The sequence below is a fragment of the Chlorocebus sabaeus genome, chromosome 8, assembly GCF_047675955.1.
Source record: "Chlorocebus sabaeus isolate Y175 chromosome 8, mChlSab1.0.hap1, whole genome shotgun sequence".
Lineage (NCBI taxonomy): Eukaryota > Metazoa > Chordata > Mammalia > Primates > Cercopithecidae > Chlorocebus > Chlorocebus sabaeus.
The window spans coordinates 8,112,748-8,135,897 of record NC_132911.1 but is presented as its reverse complement, the minus strand read 5'-3'; the positions used below and the strand labels follow the sequence as shown (position 1 = coordinate 8,135,897).

General features: G+C 39.4%; 1 long non-coding RNA gene across 4 annotated transcripts in view; it reads left to right on the top strand.

Annotated features, from left to right (window-relative positions):
• Positions 1-23,150, top strand: part of LOC119618921 (uncharacterized) — a 73,413-nt gene that overhangs the window by 10,571 nt on the left and 39,692 nt on the right. For 2 of the 4 annotated variants that reach the window (XR_012093641.1, XR_012093642.1), the window contains exons 3-4: positions 2,994-3,059; positions 21,827-21,901. The exons of 1 other annotated variant lie outside the window; for it this stretch is intronic. This is a non-coding gene — a long non-coding RNA (uncharacterized lncRNA). The remainder of the gene's footprint in view (positions 1-2,993; positions 3,060-21,826; positions 21,902-23,150) is intronic. One more of the 4 variants, XR_012093644.1, reaches the window with a different exon arrangement.

The following is a 23,150-nucleotide window of genomic DNA, read 5'->3' as shown; positions in this document are numbered from 1 at the left end:
ATAAGTGCAATGTGGTGCTGAGAAGAATGTGTATTCTGTTGATTTGGGGTGAAGAGTTCTGTAGAAGTCCATTAGGTCCGCTTGGTGCAGAGTTGAGTTCAATTCCTGGATATCCTTGTTAACTTTCTGTCTTGTTGATCTGTCCAATGTTGACAGTGGGGTGTTAAATTCTCCCACTATTATTGTGTGGGAGTCTAAGTCTCTTTGTAAGTCTCTAAGGCCTTGTTTTATGAATCTGGATGCTCCTGTATTGGGTGCATATATATTTAGGATAGTTAACTCTTCTTGTTGAATTGATCCCTTTATCATTATGTAATGACCTTCTTTGTCTCTTTTGATCTTCATTGTTTAATGTCTGTTTTATCAGAGACTAGGATTGCAACCCCTGCCATTTTTTTGTTTTCCATTTGCTTGGTAGATCTTCCTCCATCCCTTTATTCATGTGGCTCTTTTCAGGTATGTTAAAACAGGGCCGGGCATGGTGGCTCACTCCTGTAATCCCTGCACTTTGGGAGGTTGGGCAACATGGCAAAATCCTGCCTCGACAGAAAATACAAAAATTAGCCTCTACAAAAAATACAAAAATTAGCCAGACAAGGTCCCGGCTACTTGGAAGGCTGAGGCAGGAGAATCGCTTCAGCCTGGGAAGCAGAGGTTACTTTGAGCCAAGATTACTCCACTGCACTGCAACCTCAGTGAGGGGAGTGAAACCCTGTCTCAAAAAAAAAAAATAAGTTAAAATAAACTAGTATATGTGTGTTTTGATGCAAAAGCTAAAAGTTCATACATAGTTTTTTCATAATTGTTATTTTGCATGAACTTACTGAAGCCCCCTATTATTTGCCATAATTTTCTCATCTTATTAATTTCTTTATACATACAGAATTTCCAATTTGTGTAAACCTTTCTTCCCAGTTGCTGAACAATTATTTTAAATTTGAAAAATATGAACTATTTTAATCTATATTTTTGTTTTCTACTTCTGAATATTTTAGAGAAAATATGGATAATGAGACTTGTAAAATGGAGATGTTTGGAAGTTTCTGTTACCAATGACAAGTTAATTTTTAAATAATTTCGGGAAAATTTAGGTGAATGTCTGTACTTTCATATGAACATTCATAGTAAAACAGATTTTTGAATTTCTACCCTTGATAAACTTTAATGTAAAATATGTGAGTAAATGTATACTTTTCTATTCCTCATGAACATTCTCAAGTTTATGCTGTCTGGATTTTCTCAGGATGAATTACAAGCTGTATATGCTGCTGAAGTGTCTCAAAGATTATGTACCAAAGAGAGTGCCCTACTGTTTTTCCAATATTAATTTCTAAGTTTTACCAAGTTACAAGTTTTTTTTTCATAAAATATAAAACGTTTTGCCTCCAGCAGAAATACATTTTGGAAGATAATTTTCCTGTGGGTAAGGGGTATAAAGGAAGCTTGGATTTGTTCTGAGAAAGGGAGAGGGTACTTCTGCCCATTGCCATGCACATCTGATTTTAGGGCTGAATGCCTTTCTGAGCTTGGCTCACTCCTCTCAAACTTGCTGGTAAATGGACACAAATTAAAGAGAAATAATTGTACACCATTTGGGATCAAGGAATCCAGATATCTGAACCATTGTTTATTATTTGCCCCTCCCACCTTCTCACCCTTCCAGATCTCTAGTGTCTATCATTCCACTTCTATGTTCAGGTGTACAATTATTTAACTCACACTTACAAATGAGAACTTCATGTGTTCATTTGTTCATTTGTTCATTAAAGGAATGTTGAATTTTATCAAAGACGTTTTCTGAGTCAACTGAAATAATCATGGAGTTTTTGTCTTTAGTTCTGTTTATGTGGTGAATTACATTTATTGATTTGCATATGTTGAACCAGCCTTGCACCCAAGGGATGAGGCCGACTTGATCTTGGTGGATAAGCTTTTTGATGTATTACTGGATTTGGTTTGCCACTATTATATTGAGAATTTTGCATCAAATTTTATCAGAAACATTAAGCTAAAGTGTAGTAAATACATTGAAAATAATAACAGACTGATTAAAAGTCTAAACAATATGAATCCTAAGTGTTTTCACAACTGATTTATAGAGTAAAAGCATTGCCAAACTAAATGAGCTTGGCCAAAAACTGTACAGGGTCTGAGATGTTGTCTCAACTTCCATTACTCATTGTGAGGTGGACCTGCAGTAACTATATTTGATGCAAAATTTCATGCTGATGGAAGCTGAGATGTCCTGCAGTCTCAGAGGGACAGAATTCTGGTGTATCTCTCTTTGCCCTGTCAGGAATAAAGATCTAGACTCTACAGGTTTTGTCAAAATTTATAAGATGTAGGAAATGGGGCAGGATTTAGGCTGTGAGGCAAAGCCTAGAAGTATAAAGAAACAGCTTCTGGCCCAGGGCTCATGAAGTCAGGATAGTTTCAGAGAGGATGGTGGAGTGAGCATAGTACAGTCTTTAGAACCATTCCTTCCCCTTATTTGTTCATAGGCCAGATGTGCTCAACCGGGGGGCATCTCGGGTCTGATGAACAGAGTCTTGGAGAGACAAAGGGACAATCCTGAGGAAGAGGCTCAAAAGGGAGGAAGAAGCCACCATTTTCTCTCCTGAGAAAAATCCTTCTCCCTAGGAAACCATAGGATTTTCCTTGGTCCCAGTGAGAGTTTTCCTGAGTGAAGAGAACAGAGAGAGCAAGGGACTGATGTGTTATCTGTTTCCACCACCTGCAGTGATTCTGAAACCATGGGGGACAGAATTATCTTCAGAATCATGAGCAATCCAGATGCCTTGGTTTCACACAAGACACTGGAAGTTCTTATCTCTGGGGGGTAGGCACTGGTCATTGATCCTCTTTAAAGCTCATTCACTGATTACAAAGTGAGCCAAATTAATAAGCTACTGCAAGTTTTACTAATCTCACTTTACTTCACACACAATTCACACAGACACATTGTTAATATACACATTTTGATGCTTGGATAGGGTTGGACCCAAGATTCTGTACTTCTATGGAGCCCTGTGTTCTGCCCAGGTGTCATTTACTCTCAGGTAAGTAAACTGATCACCATAACTAACAAGAGATTGATCTGTGATGATTAGAAATGAAAAGACCTGTTGGTTATGTTTTATTGGGATGGATTCTATTAACATTTAAATACAGTTTAAAAACACAGATTTACAATGAAAAGTAACAAGCAAATATAAAAAGTGAAGGGGCTATTCCCCAAACTAGTTTCCACTGAAATACCACCAGAGAAAAACAACTCTCAGGACAGGGATACTGCTTCAAAGACACAGATTTCACAGCTGGATGGTTGATCTAGAATTTCTGAAAATTCCATCCTTTACTCATGAAATGCAGTTTATTTAAGAACTTTCTAATTTGACTGTAGTTTCATACTCACACACTTCAGTGTATTGTGTATTATTCCATTTATGGTAAGTACAACATGTTTGAAAATGAATTACATGCTGGTGAGAAAATTTTCCCTTTAAATTAAACTGACACCATAAAATTAGCAGCATCTGTTTGTCTGTTCCAAGAATTACCTAAGTTCTACCCAGGGCACCTGAGGTCGGTGAAAACAAATGCAAAAAAAGTTGGGGTAAAAAATAAGAACACCCTTCCAATGTTACAAATGCATCCCAGTTTCAATTATTCACATTCAGGAGAATGATTCACATATATCCCACATTAGCAAAATTTCACCTACTCTCTCCTACCAATTGACTAATCAAAACCAACCAAGACAGAATAATAAATTCAAATCCATGCAGTAAGGTGAGGGGGAAACCTACACCTCAAAATGTAGTATACAGATGTTCACACAGGATGTCATCTACTGTGAAAACATATGCACAGAGACAGTCCCTTCACATGATCAGAATACTCATAACGCCACAACAACTTATTAGATATGCGATCATCTTGAAATGCAGCTATTACTAACCAGTTGTCCCTTTTGCATAGACAAAAACCTGAGGACCACATTATGTTATGTAGGAATGACTGTACACCTGCGTGTGTGTGTGTGTGTGTGTGTGTGTGTAGGGATCCGTGGAATCCAATAGACATTCCGGCAATAACCTTTCCATGTTCAGCCTCTTGATTCTATATCTGAGTGAAATGACTTGCCAGTGGGGAACAAGACAAGTCTTTGCAGGAAATGCTCTTGTGGAAGCTAGATAGCTAAATCATAAAGCATCAAGTGCTGGAAACATGCATTGAAGTTAGATGAAATACTCAATGCACAAATTAGATTGTGAAAGACCTGCAGGAAATCATGCAATCACCGAGAGGCTGATTGATGACATTCCCCAAATTTATGATTGCAAGAAAAGAGAAATACTCATGACATTCTATTTCCAGTAGTTGCGGACGTACGAAGGCAATTCAAGAAATCATGAAATCAAGAAACCTGAGTAATCGAAAGCTATGCCAACTAAAACCTTCGGTTCATTTAACAAAGGATGAAAATAAAAACAACATATCACACAGCATGGGAGATGACATTTTCATATGTTTGTGATAATGGATCAACATTTGAGAGAGATGCAATAAAAAGTTCTAAATTTGACAAAAGCAAACAACCAGAATTAAACACTGGAAAAGCCTGGGTGACAGGAGTGAGACGCCCTGTCTCAAGAAGAAAGAAACAGAGAGATTTAAAAGCAGGGAGTGAAACAGAGGTTTGTACACCATTGTTACTACTGGCCCTTGTTTCAGTAGGAAAAGGCACAAAGAAGGCATTTATCTCATGGATTCTTGCATGGATTGTTCAGGATCTGCGATGTTGCCTCCGTTTCCAGTTAGGCATTGTGTGGTGGACGGGCATTTCCCACATTTGGTGCAAAATTTAAAGCTGATGAATGTAGACATGTTCCCCAAAGTAGGAGGGACAGAATTTGGGTGTGTCTTCAGGCCCTTTGACTTCCCAGGAATGAAGATCCTGGCTCCAGGGATTTTGTCAAAATGTCTTAGAGAGTGAGAAACGAGGCAGAATTTAGGCCTGGCGCCAAGGCCTCGAGGTGTAAAGAAACACCTTGGCCTCAGGGCCCATGAAATCAGGATGATTTTAGGGAGGATGGTGGAATGAGAGGACTGTGATCTTTGGCCCCATTTCTTTCCATTTTCTTTTCATGGGGCAGGTGTGTTCAATCAGAAGGCTTCCTGTGCCCGATGAAAAGAGTCCTGGGGGAGGAAAGAAGCGCTGCTTATAGAGTTGCTCCACAGGGAGAAAGGAGCCACCATTTTCAGGAGAATGATCCCCAGAAGCATGAGGAGTCCAGATGCCGTGGCTTCACACAAGACACTGGAGGGTGTTATGTCTGAAGCCGGGACCTGGGCATCGGTGTTCTTTCATGCTCATAACTGATTTTGAGGTGAGCCCAATGGATCACCTGTCTGCCAGTCATGCTCATCACACTGTAGTTTGCATACACGTCACAAAACAGAGACACTGTTAATACGCACATTTGTGTGCTTGAGCAGGGTTGCACCCAAGATTCTGTGATTGTATGGAGCCCTGAGTTATGCCCTGGACATCTTTACTCTCGGGTTGGTCAACTTGGATCACTGCACCGAACGAGAAATGGAGCCTGAAATCCGATCAGAGAACACACAAAAGGAAGGGGCCATTTCCCACAATCATTTCCACTGCAACACCACCTCGCATGAACAAGTCTCATTGCAGGTCAGGGACTGTGCTTCAGAGATGCACCTTTCGCAGCTGGACGATTGACCCAGAATCTCCCCAAATGCCGTTTTTATACACACCAAATGAGATTTATTTCAGTGCTTGCTGATTTTATTTTAGTTGAATACACACACGCTCCTGTGTTTGATTTCCTTTATTATCAGTACGACTTACTTCCAAATGACTCACATACCAGTGGGATGATTTTCCACTTCAGTTCATTGGAAATGGACACCATTCAATAGGCAAGTGTGTCTGTCTGTCTGTTTCCAGCATTCTGTGGGTTCTCGGGAAATCGTGATACACAACACCTGGAAAATTGGGTTACTCCCACCCTAACACTGCCCTTTACCAAGGGTCTCAGCAAACGTCACACCAGGAGATTATATCCCGCATCTGGCTTGGAGAGTCCCATGCCCACAGAACCTCCCTCATTGCTAGCACAGCAGTCCAAGATCTAACTGCAAGGAGGCTACAAGGCTGGGGGAGGAGTGCTCGCCATTGCTGAGGCTTGAGTAGGTAAACAAAGTGGCGGGGAAGCTCGAACTGGGTGGAGCCCACCACAGCTCAAAGAGGCCTGCCTGCCTCTGTAGACTCCACCTCTGGGGACAGAGCATAGCCAAACAAAAGGCAGCAGAAACCTCTGCAGATTTAAATGTCCCTGTCTGACAGCTTTGAAGAGAGTAGTGGTTCTCCCAACACGGAGTTTGAGATCTGAGAACAGACAGACTGCCTGCTCAAGTGGGTCCCTGACCCTGGAGTAGCCTAACTGGGAGACACCCCACTAGGGGCAGATTGACACCTCACACCTCACACAACCAGGTACCCCTTTGAGACGAAGCTTCCAGAGGAACGATCAGGCAGAAACATTTGCTGTTCAGCAATATTCACTCTTCTGCAGCCTCTGCTGCTGCCACCCAAGCAAACAGGGTCTGGAGTGGACCTCAAGCAGACTCCCACAGACCTGCAGCTGAGGGTCATGACTATTACAAAGAAAACTAACAAACAAACAGAAAGGACATCCACACCAAAACCCCATCTGTACATCAACATCATCAAAGACCAAACGTAGATAAAACCACAAAGATGGGGAAAAAGAAGTACAGAAAAACTGAAAATTCTAAAAATCTGAGCACCACTCCCCCTCCAAAGGAATGCAGCTCCTCTCTAGCAACGGAACAAAGCTGAACAGAGAATGACTTTGACGAGTTGAGAGAAGAAGGCTTCAGACGATCAAACTTCTCCGAGCTAAAGGAGGAAGTTCGAACCCATAGCAAAGAAGCTAAAAACCTTGAAAAAAGATTTCACGAATGGCTAACTAGAATAACCAATATAGAGAAGTCCTTAAATGACCTGATAGAGCTGAAAACCATGACATGAGAACTACATGACAAATGCACAAGCTTCAGTAACCGACTCGATCAACTGGAAGAAAGGGTGTCAGTGATTGAAGATCAAATGAATAAAATGAAGTGAGAAGAGAAGTTTAGAGTATAAAGAGTAAAAAGAAATGAACAAAGCCTCCAAGAAATATGGGACTATGGGAAAAGGCAAAATCTACGTCTGATTTGTGTACCTGAAAGTGATGGGGAGAATGGAACCAAGTTGGAAAACACTCTGCAGGATATTATCCAGGAGAACTCCCCCAACCTAGCAAGGCAGGCTGACATTCAAATTCAGGAAATACAGAGAACGCCACAAAGATACTCCCCTAGAAGAGCAACTCCAAGACACATAATTGTCAGATTCACCAAAGTTGAAATGAAGGAAAAAATGTTAAGGGCAGCCAGAGAGACACATCGGGTTACCCACAAAGGGAAGCCCATCAGACTAACAGTGGATCTCTCGGCAGAAACTCTACAAGCCAGAAGAAGGATGTGGGGGGGACAATATTCAATATTCTTTTTTTTTTTTTTTTTTTTGAGGCGGAGTCTTGCTCTGTCGCCCAGGCTGGAGTGCAGTGGCACTATCTCGGCTCACTGCAAGCTCCGCCTCCTGGGTTCACGCCATTCTCCTGCCTCAGCCTCCCGAGTAGCTGGGACTACAGGCGCCTGCCACCACGCCCGGCTAATTTTTTTGTATTTTTAGTAGAGATGGGGTTTCACCGTGTTAGCCAGGATGGTCTCGATCTCCTGACCTCGTGATCCACCCATCTCGGCCTCCCAAAGTGCTGGGATTACAGGCTTGAGCCACCGCGCCCGGCCAATATTCAATATTCTTAAAGAAAAGAATTTTCAACCCAGAATTTCATATCCAGCCAAATTAAGTTTCATAAGTGAGGGAGAAATAAAATCCTTACAGACAAGCAAACGCTGAGAGATTTTGTCACCACCAGGCCTGCCCTACAAGAGCTCCTAAAGGAAGCACTAAACATGGAAATGAACAACCGGTACCAGCCACTGCAAAAACATGCCAAAATGTAAAGACTGTTGATGCTAGGAAGAAACTGCATCAACTAATGAGCAAAATAACCAGCTAACATCATAATGACAGGATCAAGTTCACATGTAACAATATTAACCTAAATGTAAATGGGCTAAATGTTCCAATTAAAAGACACAGACTGGCAAGTTGGATAAAGGGTCAGGAGCTCTTGTAGGGCAGGCCTGGTGGTGACAAGACCCATCAGTTTGCTGTATTCAGGAGACCCATCTCACATGCATAGACACACATAGGCTCAAAATAAAGGGATGGAGAAAGATCTACCAAGCAAATGGAAAACAAAAAAAGGTAGGGGTTGCAATCCTAGTCACTGATAAAACAGAATTTAAACCAACAAAGATCAAAAGAGACAAAGAAGGCCATTACATAATCGTAAAGGGATCAATTCAACAAGAAGAGCTAACTGTCTAAAATATATATGCACCCAATTCATGAGCACCCAGATTCATAAAGCAAGTCCTTAGAGACTTACAAAGAGACTTAGACTCCCACACAATAATAATGGGAGACTTTAATACCCCACTGTCAACATTAGACAGATCAACGAGACAGAAAGTTAAGGATATACAGGAATTGAACCTAACTCTGCACCAAGCAGACCTAATAGACATCTACAGAACTCTCCACCCCAAATCAACAGAATATACATTCTTCTCAGCTCCACATCACACTTATTCCAAAATTGACCACATAGTTGGAAGTAAAGCACTCCTCAGGAAATATAAAAGAACAGAAATTATAACAAACTGACTGTCAGACCACAGTGCAATCAAACAAGAACTCAGGATTAAGAAACTCAATTAAAACTGCTCAACTAAGTGGAAACTAAACAACATGCTCCTGAATGACTACTGGTTACATAATGAAATGAAGGCAGAAATAAAGATGTTCTTTGAAACCAATGAGAACAAAGATACATCATACCAGAATCTCTGGACACATTTAAAGCAGTGTGTAGAGCAAAATTTATAGCAATAAATGCCCACAAGAGAAAGCAGGAAAGATCTAAAATTGACATCCTAATATCACAATTAAAAGAACTAGAGAAGCAAGAGCAAACACAGTCAAAAGCTAGCAGAAGGCAATAAATAACTAAGCTCAGAGCAGAACTGAAGGAGACAGAGACACGAAAAACCCTTCAAAAAATCAATGAATCCAGAAGTTGGTTTTTTGAAAAGATCAACAAAATTGATAGACTGCTAGCAAGACTAATAAAGAAGAAAAGAGAGAAGAATCAAATAGATGCAATAAAAAATGATAAAGGGGATATCACCACTGACCCCACAGAAATACAAACTACTATCAGAGAATACTATAAACACCTCTGTGTAGATAAGCTACAAACCTAGAAGAAATGGATAAATTCCTGGACACATACATTCTCCCAAGACTAAACCAGGAAGAAGTTGAATCCCTGAATAGACCAATAACAGGCTCTGAAATTGAGGCAATAATTAATAGCCTACCAACCAAAAAAGTCCAGGACCAGAAAGATTCATAGCCGAATTCTACCAGAGGTACAAGGAGGAGCTGGTACCATTCCTTCTGAAACTATTCCAATCAATAGAAAAAGAGAGAATCCTCCTTAACTCATTTTATAAGGTCAACATCATCCTGATACCAAAGCCTGGCAGAGACACAACAAAAGAGAATTTTAGACCAATATCCCTGATGAACATCCATGCAAAAATCGTCAATAAAATACTGGCAAACCAAATCCACAGCACATCAAAAAGCTTATCCACCATGTCAAGTGGGCTTCATCCCTGGGATGCAAGGGATGAAGCCCATGCATTGTGTATGGGATTCAACATACACAAATCAATAAACATAATCCAGCATATAAACAGAACCAAAGACAGAAACCACACGATTATCTCAATAGATGCAGAAAAGGCCTTTGACAAAATTCCACAGCTCTTCCAGCTAAAAACTTAATAAATTTGGTATTGATGGAACATATCTCAAGATAATAAGAGCTATTTATGACAAACCCACAGCTAATATCATATTGAATAGGCAAAAACTGGAAGCATTCGCCTTGAAAGCTAGCACAAGACAGAGATGCCCTCTCTCACCACTCCTATTCAACATAGTGTTGAACTTCTAGCCAGGGAAACCAGGCAAGAGAAAGAAATAAAGGGTATTCAATTAGGAAAAGAGGAAGTCAAATTGTCCCTGTTTGCAGATGACATGATTGTATATTTAGAAAACCTCATCATCTCAGCCCAAAGTCTCCTTAAGCTGATAAACAACTTCAGCAAAGTCTCAGGATACAAAATCAGTTTGCAAAAATCACAAGCATTCTTATACACCAATGACAGACAAACAGAGAGCCAAATCATGAGTGAACTCCCATTCACAATTGCTTCAAAGAGAATAAAATATGTAGGAATCCAACTTACAAGGGATGTGAAGGACCTCTTCAAGGAGAACTACAAACCACTGCTCAATGAAATAAAAGAGGACAGAAACAAATGGGAGAACATTCCATATATTCCATGCTCATGGATAGGAAGAATCAATATCGTGAAAATGGCCATACTGTGCAAGGTAATTTATAGATTCAATGCCATCCCCATTAAGCTACCAGTGACTTTCTTCACAGAATTGGAAAAAACTACTTTAAAGTTCATATGGAACAAAAAAAGAGCCCGCATTGCCAAGACAATCCTAAGCCAAAAGAACAAAGCTGGAGGCATCACGCTACCTGACTTCAAACTATACTACAAGGCTACAGTAACCAAAACAGCATGGTACTGGTATGAAAACAAAGCTATAGACCAATGGAACAGAACAGAGCCCTCAGAAATAATACCACACTTCTACAACCATCTGATCTTTGATAAACCTGACAAAAACAAGACATGGAGAAAGGATTCCCTATTTAATAAATGCTGCTGGGAAAAGTGGCTAGCCTTAAGTAGAAAGCTGAAACTGTATCCCTTCCTTACACCTTATACAAAAATTAATTCACGATGGATTAGAGGCTTAAATGTTAGACCTAAAACCATAAAAACCCTAGAAGAAAACCTACGTGATACCATTCAGGACATAAGCATGGGCAAGGACTTCATGTCTAAAACAGCAAAAGCAATGGCAACAAAAGCCAAAATTGACAAATGGGATCTAATTAAACTAAAGAGCTTCTGCACAGCAAAAGAAACTACCATCAGAATGAACAGGTAACCTACAGAATGGGAGAAAATTTTTGCAATCTACTCATCTGACAAAGGGCTAATATCCAAAACCTACAAAGAACTCAAACAAATTTACAAGAAAAAAACAAACAAACAACCCCATCAAAAAGTGGGCAAAGGATATGAACAGACACTTCTCAAAAGAAGACATTTATGCAGTCAACAGACACATGAAAAAATGCTCATCATCACTAGCCATCAAAGAAATGCAAATCAAGACCACAATGAGATACCATCTCACACCAGTTTAAATGGCGATCATTAAAAAGTCAGGAAACAGCAGGTGCTGGAGAGGATGTGGAGAAATAGGAACACTTTTACACTGTTGGTGGAACAGTCAACTAGTTTAACCATTGTGGAAAACAGTGTGGCGATTCCTCAAGGATGTAGAACTAGAAATACCATTTGACCCAGACATCCCATTACTGGCTATATCCCCAAAGGATTATAAATCATGCTACTATAAAGACACATGCACATGTATGTTTATTGCATCACTATTCACAATAGCAAAGACTTGGAACCAACTCAAATGTTCATCAATGATAGACTGGATTAAGAAAATGTGGCACATATACACCATGGAATACTATGCAGCCATAAAAGAGGATGAGTTCATGTCCTTTGTAGGGACATGGATGCAGCTGGAAACCATCATTCTCAGCAAACTATTGCAAGAACAGAAAACTAAACACCACATGTTCTCACTCATAGGTGGGAATTGAACAATGAGACCACCTGGACACAGGAAGGGGAATATCACACACCAGGGCCTGTTGTGGGGTGGGTGGAGGAGGGAACGATAGCATTAGGAGATACACCTAATGTATATGATGAGTTAATGGGTGCAGCACACCAACATGGCACACGTATACATATGTAACAAACCTGCACATTGTGCATATATACCCTAGAATATACACTATAATAAAATAAAATAATAAAAAAGGGACGATGAAAATAAATGAAATGTAACACGCAGCATGTGAGATAATGTTTTAATATATATCTAAAAATGCCTTAAAATTCAATAGAAATAAAATAAAATCTTCTATAACTTGACAAAAGGAAACAACAAAAATTACAGACTGGAAAAGCCTGGCTGACTGGAGTGATGTCCCGTCTCAAGAAGGAACAAACAAACACACAAACAAGCAAAGGATTCTGAAAGCAGAGAATCAAACAGATATTTGTACACCGTTCTTCCTACTAGCACTCTTCATAGTAGGAAAAGGCAAAAACAACCCAAATGTGTCACGAATTACTTCATCAGTTTTTTAGGATCTGAAATACTGCCTCAATTTTTAGTTACTCATTGTGGGGTGGACCTGCAGTTACATTTGGTCCAAAGTTTTATGCTGATGAAGGTAGACCTGTCCTGCATTTTCAGAGGGACAGAATTCTGGTGTTTCTCCAGGTTCCTTGGCTTACCAGGAATGAAGATACAGGAAGAATGTATGTGTGTATGTACATATGTATGTATGTACATATGTATTTCCTCTTTTTAAATTTAAAAAATATGAGATACATGTGCAGAACGTACAGGTTTGTTATGTAGGTATCCTTTGCCATGGTGGTTTGTTGCACCTATTGACTTATCCTCTAAGTTCTCTTCCCTCACCCCCAGCCCCCAGCGGGCCATGTTGTGTGTTGTTCCCCTCACTGTGTCCTTGTTTTCTCAATGTTCAACTTTCACTTATTAGTGAGAACATGTGGTGTTTGATTTTTTTGTTACTGTGTTAGTTTGCTCAGTATGATGGCTTCATCCATGTGCCTGCAAAAGATATGATCTCATTCCTTTTTATGACTGCATAGTATTTTATGGTGTATATGTACCACATTTTCTTTATCCAGTCTAGCACTGAAGGGCATTTGGGTTGGTTTCATGTCTTTGCTATTGTATATAGTGCTGCAATAAACATACATGTGCATGTGTCTTTGTAGTGGAATGATTTATATTCCTTTGGGTATATAGCCAGTAATGGGATTACTAGGTCAAATGGTGTTTCTGGTTCTAGATCCTTGAGGAATCACCATACTGTCTTCCACAATGGTTGAACTAATTTACAGTTTCCCCAACAGTGTAAAAGCGTTCCTCTTTCTTCTCAGCCTCACCAGCATCTATTGTTTCTTAACTTTTTAATAATCACCATTTTGATGGGCGTGAGATGGTATCTCATTGTAGTTTTGATTTTCACTTCTCTGATGATCAGTGTTGTTGAGCTTTTAAAAAATATATTTGTTGGTTAGATAAATGTCTTCTTTTGATAAGTTTCTGTTTATATCCTTTGCTCACTTTTGATGGGGTTGTTTGTTTTTTTGCTTGTAAATATGTTTAAGTTCCTTGTCAATTTTTGTTATTAAACCTTTGTCAGATGGGTAGGTTGCAATAATTTTCTCCCATCCTGTAGGTTGATTGCTCATGCTGATGATAGTTTCTTTGCTGTGCAGAAGGTCTTTAGTTTAATTAGATCTGATTTGTAAATTTTGGCTTTTGTTGCAATTGCTTTTGACATTTTTGTCATGAAGTCTTTGCCCTTGCCTGTGTCCTGAATGGTATTGCCTAGGTTTTCTTCTAGGGTTTTTATGGTTTTGGATTTTACATTTAAGTCTTTAATCCATCCTGAGTTAATTTTTGTGTAAGGTGTAAGGAAGGGGTCAAGTTTTGGTTTTCTGTATATGGCAGGCCAGTTTTCCCTGCATCATTTACTGAATAGGAGATCCTTTCTCCCTTGCTTGTTTTGGTCAGGTTTGTCAAGGTCAGGTGGTCATAGATGTGTGGCATTATTTCTGAGGTCTTTGTTCTGTTCCATTGGTCTGTATGTCTGTTTTGGCAGCAGTAGCCTGCTGTTGTGGTACCGTAGCCTTCTAGTACAGTTTGAAGTTAGCGTAATGCCTCCAGCTTTGTTATTTCTGCTTATGATTGTCTTGGCTATATGGGGTATTCTTTGATTCCATATGACATTTAAAATAGTTCTTTCTAATTCTGTGAAAAATGTCAATGGTATTTTGGTGGGTATAGCACTGAATCTATAATGTTTGGGCAGTATGACCATTTTCACAATATTGATTCTTCCTATTAATGAGGATGGAATGTTTTTCCATTCATCTGTGTCCTCTCATTACCGTGAGCAGTGGTTTGCAGTTGTCCTTGAAGAGGTCCTTCATATCCCTTGTACTCCTAGTTGTATTCCTAGGTATTTTACTCTCTTTGTAGCAATTGTGAATGGGAGTTCATTCTTGATTTGGCTCTCTGCTTGACTATTGTTGGTGTAATGGAATGCTTGTGATTTTTGCACAATGATTTTGTATCTTGAGACCTTGGTGAAGTTGCTTATCAGTTCAAGAAGTTTTTCAGTTGAGATGATGGGGTTTTCTAAATATGAAGTCATGTCATCTGCAAACAGAGACAAGTTGACTTTCTCTCTTCCAATTTGAATACCCTTTACTTCTTTCAATTGCCTGATTGCCCTGGCAAGAACTTCCAATACTATGTTGAATAGAAGTGGTTACAGAGGGCTTCCTTGTCTTGTACCAGTTTTCAAATGGAATGCTTCCAACTTTTGCCTATTCTATATGATATTGGCTGTATGAAATAGCTCTTATTATTTTGAGATATGTTCCATCAATACCTAGTTTATTGAGAGTTTTTAACATGAAGGGATGTTGAATTTTATCAGAGGTATTTTTGCATCTATTGAAATAATTGTCTGGTGTTTGCCTTTGGTTGTGTTTATGTGATCAATTACATTTATTGATTTGTGTATGTTGAACCAGCCTTTCATCCCAAAGATGCAGCCCACTTGATCGTGGTGGATAAGCTTTTTGATGTGCTGCTGAATTTGGTTTGCCAGTATTTTATTGAGAATTTTTGCATCGATGTTCATCAGGGATAATGGCCTGAATTGAGCAGGTTTGTGTGTGTGTGTGTGTGTGTGTGTTTTAACCTTGGTTTGCTAGTAGGTTGATGTGTGAGTGTGTGTGACTTGTGTGTGTGTGTGTGTGTGTGTGTGAATGTGTGATAGAGAGCCAAATTAGGGCAGAGGAGGCTCCCCGGCCTGCCATGACATTGAATGTTCTGAATTCAAGATGCTCTAATGGACTGTGTCAGTTGGCCTTCAGCCGGGAGGTGGTGCTTGCAAAAGACTGCCAGCTGTGGTGGTAGTGGTGAGATTTGGACTTGCCTTATGTTACCCATGGGAGGTACTCTGGCATCTCAGGGAACGGGTAGAGCCAAATTTATTTGTGTTAATCTACCAGGGTAGGTGGTTGAGCAAAACCAGGGGGGATCTAGGTCAGGTAAAGTGATGCTCTGGCTCTCTACATGTGGGACAAGCAGTGGCTCCAGTGGGAATTGGAAGGCAGTTCTTGGGCCACTGGGGTAATTTTCCAGGGAGAAGTGAAGCTGCCTCTGCCTCTGTACAAGGAGAGTCCATATGAAGAATGGGGAGTAGCAGCTTGGCAGTAAGCCCCATCCAGCTCCCACACCCTTGGCAAGGCAGGTCTCACACCCACAGTGTTCCACTGGGAGTAGCTAGCTAAGTTTCAAGAAGTCTGAACTCAGAACTCAAAACTGACCCATACCATAAGCCTCTCCTATTGAGACAGCAACTGCAGCCTGCAGGCCACACCCCTCCTGATCCACCTGCAGAGCAGGGGCATCCAGCTCCTGTGCTTGCTGCTGCGTCACACGTCCCACTCACCTCTCAGTTCTGGCCTGGGGAGTTTGTCCCCACACAAGATTATATCAGACATTTCAGTTGGGAGGTTCTCTCAACCTGGGACCACCATTTGAGTTAGCTGGCAGACTTCTGGGAGGTCCTCTCGGAGGTAGAATCAGAAATGGCTTCCCTCTATCCTGCCAGAAACTGGGAACGTGCTGGAGACTCAAAAAACATCCCGATGCCACTCCTCATATACTCGCCACTCTTCACTAAATCAACTCCAGCCCTGAGTAGGATTAAGGCCTTCCCCCATGGCCTAGATTGATAGGTTTCCCAATGGAAGTGTATATCTTACAGTCAGTTTATCCCCGTCTCACGCCCTGGAAACTCAAAATTTTCTGCCTAGCTTATGGTGTAAGCTGCATCCTGCTGCTTCTTTCAGATGATCTGTGGCTTATTTCAATTTTCCTGTTAAGTTTCTGTATTGCTTCTTGAAAGAAAGTTCAGTGTGAATCTCTACACACCATTTTGTCTTTCCAAGTGCAGGAGGCAGGCTAACAATGCCTTCAATCCACCATCTTGGAAAAATAACAATTTTCTCATTTTTAAAGGTTTTGTTAAGATCTGTTAAGGACTCACAAAGAAATAGTCTTGGGTATATTTGAAATTAGTATTTATTCATTTATGTTGATAAGTGAAAATACAAGATGGTTAACAAGATGGAAGTACTTAATATGTATATTTCAATATTCTTAGTTGCAAATAACTTCACTTTTGATGTATTTTTATTTTACATCAGTTTCATTTCAACTTAGGTTTAAGGGGCTCTTGATAATCTGACATGATAAGTGGTGTTGGAATTGGCATTAAAATCCACCATGCTCTACAGCACTTCATCCTTCTTCGGCAGGCACCAATTTGATCTTCTACTACTTTGCAGACATCTCTTCTGCAAACACCAGACAAATTGAGACAATGACCTTCAGCAGCACCCAAACCACCTCTTACTGCAGGAAAGAAGATCCAGTGAGATAGTCAGTCCACAAATGGAATGTAAATCCATAAACACTCTGAAGTAATAGAATAAATTTAGTATGAGCATTTTTATGTGGGAGCTTTTGAAATGGTTGCTGCTCATATGTCAGAGACACATGCAGATTAAGAAAGGTAGTAGTTCCAATCCTGGTTTGGCACAACAGTCACGGTATTTTTGGTGGGGGAAAAGGGATGTGGGAGAGAATGGTACATCTTCATCTTTTCCTCTGGGTTTTCGCTCAGAAATGGCTGTTGCTTACCGCAGGGCAAAAATGCCAGTGTCTTCTGCCAGAGTGGGTTACTGAGGGCCATGGTGGTTCCATCTTGTGGCTGATACTGATAGTCCCTTTCTGCTTTTTGCGTTCCTAGCCAAAAAAGATGTTTCTGCTGTCTCAGGTATGCTGATTTCAGCAGTTGTTTTTTTCTATATGACTATTCGTTTTTGTTTTTTTTTTTTTTCACTCTCTCTCTCTTTTTTTTTTCTTTTTTTTGGCTTCACTGTGTTGCCGTAGTTTCTTAAGTGGTCCCTTGAACCCTCCCAGGGCTATTTTGGTTTGTACATAGCTGTCTATAAATTTTTTCTTGGGGGAAGTGTAGAGTTAAAGGCTGGTATATCCTGCTTTTGCTCCCCCGAGTGATTTTATTCCCCCAAGCTAATATTTCAAGCTTTCAATTTATTCGTGCTTTCATCTGTTCAAACATAAGTGAAAATTACTTTTTCTCTCCACATTTAGATTTGCTCTATCTAATTTAATTGCTAATAGTGTCTTAGTAATAGGATAGATTAGTTAGAAAAAAGTATATTTTTGCCATTATAAATGATCCTTTCAATTTATGTCTATAAGTGGAAAATATTAGAAAGCTTTACATTTATTATTGTGTCCAGACCAGTATTTCCTCCAGATGACCTTTATTACAACAAAGATAATTTAATGAAGATCTCTCTAATGGTAAAGCTGGTGGCTTTGTGCTATTATAATATCCTTAAAATAAAGTGACAGTCTGGTGGAAAGACCAACTAAAGCAAGGGTTAGGAAAAAAACAGTTATTACCTTCATTTTGGTCTCACTCTGCATTAAGAGTTTTCATTGTGTCAGAGATTTATTATTCATTAAGTAACCTAATGTTCTTTTAATAATAAATGGATCTTATTAAATATGATTTTTAAAATTATAATCACATTACTTTTATTCACATCTGTCTACTGATGCCATTCACAGATGAGAATGGTATAACGTTATTTTATTTTTTTCATTTTGCCACATCTTTATTTACTTAGGTTTATGCTGTATCAAACAATGTATGTGTGGGAGTAATGGGTGATTCAGGAATGCATGAGGGGGAGGTTTAAGCTCTTTAACTTTGAACAATTAAAATTAGCAACATAATATTGAAATACATGCATAACACTCAAGTGGTACTTTCAAAATAGTGTATATTTCCTCTGTTTATTTGTAGCTTTTAAACCCAGCTAGAAGTATTCTATTTCTTTTAGGCACCATAAGTCTGAAAGTCTGTAGTGAAAGCTACAAGTAGTAAATGATGCTAATTCATGTGCTCCCACCTGTGGAAGAATTGAATGTCTTAGATAAAAAAAGATGGTGCAATTGGTGTACAAAGTATCTTAGAATATAATTTGGTGGTGGTTTTTCTGTTTCTGTAGCAGAGTAACATATATACTATATCCAAGTCATCAAGTTATTTAAATATGCCTTTAAACAGGGAGAACTGAAAATAATACTGTGATTCCTGGTAAGCATTTAAAAATAATGAGGAGAATATTGCCTTTATAAAGTCAAAATTTGTCTGAATACAACCCATATAGCAATTTCATAGCAAAACACTTCCTTCAATCCTATTAAAGTCAGAAGGAAAAGAAGAATGCCCACTGTCAATGCTATATTAATATAGTTCTAAAAGTTTTGAACAATGAAACATATTGTAAGAAGAGAAGTCAGGGGAGACTTGAGCCCATTGTTTTTCCTCTCCTTTTATACCTCCCAAAATACCATTGGAATGTTGTAAGATTTTGAAGAATCTATAGTAGTGTCCCAAATCATAGAATACTATGAATGCATCTGAATCTGAGATATCCCCAAAAGATATAAAATAGGTGTGACTAGAATGAAAGAAAGATTTAGGCTTTTGGCCCTGACTGCAAGTTAGCTGCTCTCAAGTGACTGCTGCTATACAACAAATATATAGTAGAGGATCTCTTTGAAACATTTCTATCCCTGAAAATGGTTAGGCAAGTTCTTAAAATATCTCCTCTTTCAAACACAAAAATAGTCTGTGAACTGGAGCTTGAACAGTGGGCACTTTGTATTGGATAGCTGATGGAGGGGGGTGAGCGTTTCCCAGATTTTCTGGGAAGATCTGCTATGATCAGTAATGCTAATGATGGTACTACTGACCCTTGGGCCATCAGAAGTTCCAGTTTGTTAATGCTGAAACTTCTATATTGAGTTAAAGCATTGAGTCAGCTTCCCAGAGGAAGTCTGGATAATAGCATTCTCATTTCAGACCATAAAATGATGTCAGGTTAAGGATGAACAATGAGTTCAGTATTAAAAATGATCAGGTAAGCAAGACACCATGAATAAAAGTTAATGAAATGAATAGCATATCTAGACCCTTTAAAACTAAATGTATTGAAATCATCAATGTGGAGAAATAATTAAGCAGGTATGTATCAATTGTTTAAAGAAACAATCTACTATTACAAAGATGTAAAAACAATAGTAAAACAATATAGATGATAGAAAAAATGGGCAGGTCTGGCTGGGCGTGGTGGCTCATGCCTGTAATCCCAGCACTTTGGGAGGCCAAGATGGGTGGATCACGAGGTCAGAAGTTCAAGACCAGCATGCCCAAGATGGTGAAACCTTGTCTCTACTAAAAATATATATATATAAAAATTAGCCGAGCATGGTGGTGGGTGCCTGTTGTCCCAGCTACTCAGAAGGCTGAGATAGAAGAATCGCTTGAACCCGGGAGGTGGAGGTTGCAGTGAGCCAAGATCGCACCACTGCACTCCAGCCTGGGCAACAGAGTAAGTCATGAGTCTCCATCTCCAAAAAAAAAAAAAAAAAAAAAAGCAGGTCTGAAACAAAAAATAATTTAAAAATAAATGCAAGTTATCAATGATGTATCAGACACAGGTAAGAGGATAACTAGTGAAGAAAAAAAATGTTTAAATGATATACCCAGAATGTATGTAGCATGGAAACACAAGGTCTAACATTTATTTAATTCAAATATGGGGGGAGAGAAGTGTAAAAGGATTCACCATTTCAAGGGATTCTCAAAAAGAAATTAATAAAAGGTATAAATCCATTGATTCAAAGAATATATTTCTAACAGATGATATAAAAATAAACTCACTTTAGTTAAATTATAAAACATTAAAACCAAACAGCAGACCATACAAACATTGAAAAAAGAACAATTCATAATGAAATAATATTTATCTGATTATTATAGTAAGGCAAAAACTAAAAATGAGTAAACTAGTATCAACAAATGTTGAGAGAAAATAACTGTTAATATAGAATTGGGTACTCAGTAATGCTGTCTTTCAAGATCAAAAATAACAATATGAAATTGATAGATAAAAATTAAAATTGTTCACTACCAAGAGATCTGCAGCAAATAAAATTTCAAAGGCTACATATCACAAAGAAAGAATTTAACCCAAAAGCTGATATTAGAGTCAACTTGGAATTCCATAAATATCACTAAACCGATGATAATAGTAACACTTTCTGACACGTAGGGATTCTGAAAAGAAGTAAACTTTTACTTTTGTTTAGAATTTAGAAAGTTATAGAAAAATGCTCTTGCCCTGACAAAGAGAATAAGCTGGATAATCTATAGATCCTAGATTTCATTTTAAAACGCAGAACTGAGGTCTCAAAAAAAGCTAATTAACTTAAATTCAGAGTGATGAAGCCCTGCTGGAAAAAGAACGGATCCACAAATGCTTTGTGCCTAGCTGAGTTGCAGCAGCAGAAGCAGGAGAAAGCTGCCCTTGATGGAGATAACAAGGAAACAAGTGAATTTCCAGCAAATGTTGAAAGGCTGAGTGTGGGCTTGTGATAGTTTAGCATCATCAGTAGGGGCCCAAACACACTCACTCTCACTCACTCTCACTCACTCTCCCTCACTAATGCTTGCTTTCTTTCTTTCTTTCTTTCTTTCTTTCTTTCTTTCTTTCTTTCTTTCTTTCTTTCTTTCTTTCTTTCTTTCTTTCTTCTTTCTTTCTTTCTTTCTTTCTTTCTTTCTTTCTTTCTTTCTTTCTTTCTTTCTTTCTTTCTTTCTTTTTCTTTCTCTCTCTCTGTCTCTCTTTCTTTCTTTCTTTCTTTTTTTCTCTCTCTCTCTTTTCTTTCTTTCTTTCTCCTTCCATCCTTCCTTCTTTCCTTCCTTCTTTCCTTCCTTCTTTCCTTCCTTCTTTCCTTTCTCTCTCTCTCTCTCTTTCTTTGGAGTCTTACTCTGTCGCCCAGGCTGGAGTGCAATGGCGCGATCTCCTCTCACTGCAACCTCGCCTCCAGGGTTCAAGCGATTCTCCTGACTCAGCCTCCCGAGTAGCTGGGACTACAGGCGCATGCCACCATGCCCGGCTAATTTTTTGTATTTAGTAGAGACTGGGTTTCACCGTGTTAGCCACTGACCTCGTGATCTGCCCACCTCGGCCTCCCAAAGTGCTGGGATTACAAGCGTGAGCCACCGCGCCCGGCCCCACTAATGGTTTTTTCATGACCTATCTTGTGTGCTCCTAGGTAAGATCGGATGGAGAGCAGAACTACCTGAGACACTTTTGAGGGACAGGCATTTAGGAACTGCTGCAATTTGAGGTGAGAGCAAGCTAAAGGTCTTACTGTGAGAATCGGGTAAAATCCTCTGTTACTGGGGAGTGGGTGGGGAGCTGAGACAATGCCCCCTTCACTGGCTTTTCTCACAGGTGCATAAGCAGAGGAGCCTGATGAGGTCTGAAGGCAGGGCAGGGCAGGTAGATGAGAGAAGCAGATTCTCTGGTCTTTCACTGAGTGTGAGGCAGCTACTGCCCAAGGCTGGGCAAGGGATGGGAGCCCTGAGAGATTCTTGAGGTGCAGAGATAGAGGCTTGCTGAGGATGAAAGTGTACAGGAGAGCTAAGAGAGGCTCCAGTGCTGACCATGGCATTCAGCAAGAAGAGAAAATCTGTATGTAGTAGTTTATAAGGGAAAATCATGAGTTCAGTTTTGGATATCTATGACTTTTGAAATTAAGTGTCCAAGTAGATATACCAGTTATGCAGTTGGATAATTTATTATAAGCCTGCAGTTCAAAAGGAGGTCCAAAAGGAGAATTGAAAAGGATGAGACTTGCTGAGCCCCTCCAGAGAGTGTGGTGAGGGAGAAGAGAAGAAAATCAGGCACTGAGCTCTGGAGCTTTCCAATAGAAGTGTGATGGGAAAGGATGAGGAAGAAACAAAGGAAGCCGAAGTGGTAGCTCCAGTGAGATAGGCTGAGAATCAAGGGAATGTGCTGTCCTGGAAGCCAAGTGAAGAAAGTACACTATGAAGAAGGAAGTGATTATTTGTGTCAAATGCTGCTAATAGGCCAATTAAAGTTGTAGTGAAAAATGATCATTGGATCTAGCAATATGGAGATTATTGGTAACTTTGACAAAAGTGGTGTCAATAACATGATCGAAAAAGGGGGAGAGAGCCCGACTGGGATATATTTAAGAGACAATGAGAGGAGAGGAATTGAAGACAGAGAGTATGGACAACTATTTTAAGATGTTTTGCTGAAAACTAGAGCAAAAAATAGGATGATAGCTGGCATCAGAAGAAAAGCAAGGACATACTTAACAGCATATTTGTATGCTGATGGTAATAATTTACTAGCATAAAAATTGATAACACAGTCACAATTGATGACACATGATATAGTGAACTGCAACAGGAAAATCCCCAAGTACACAGCAAAGAGGGAATATAATACACAAATATATTTTTTTAAAAAATTATTTGAATCTCTGAAACATCTGTTTTGACATTAACCTTTCATTCCTGCAATAGTTACTTTAAGCATGTTCTCATTTGTCCAGTGTTGCCAGG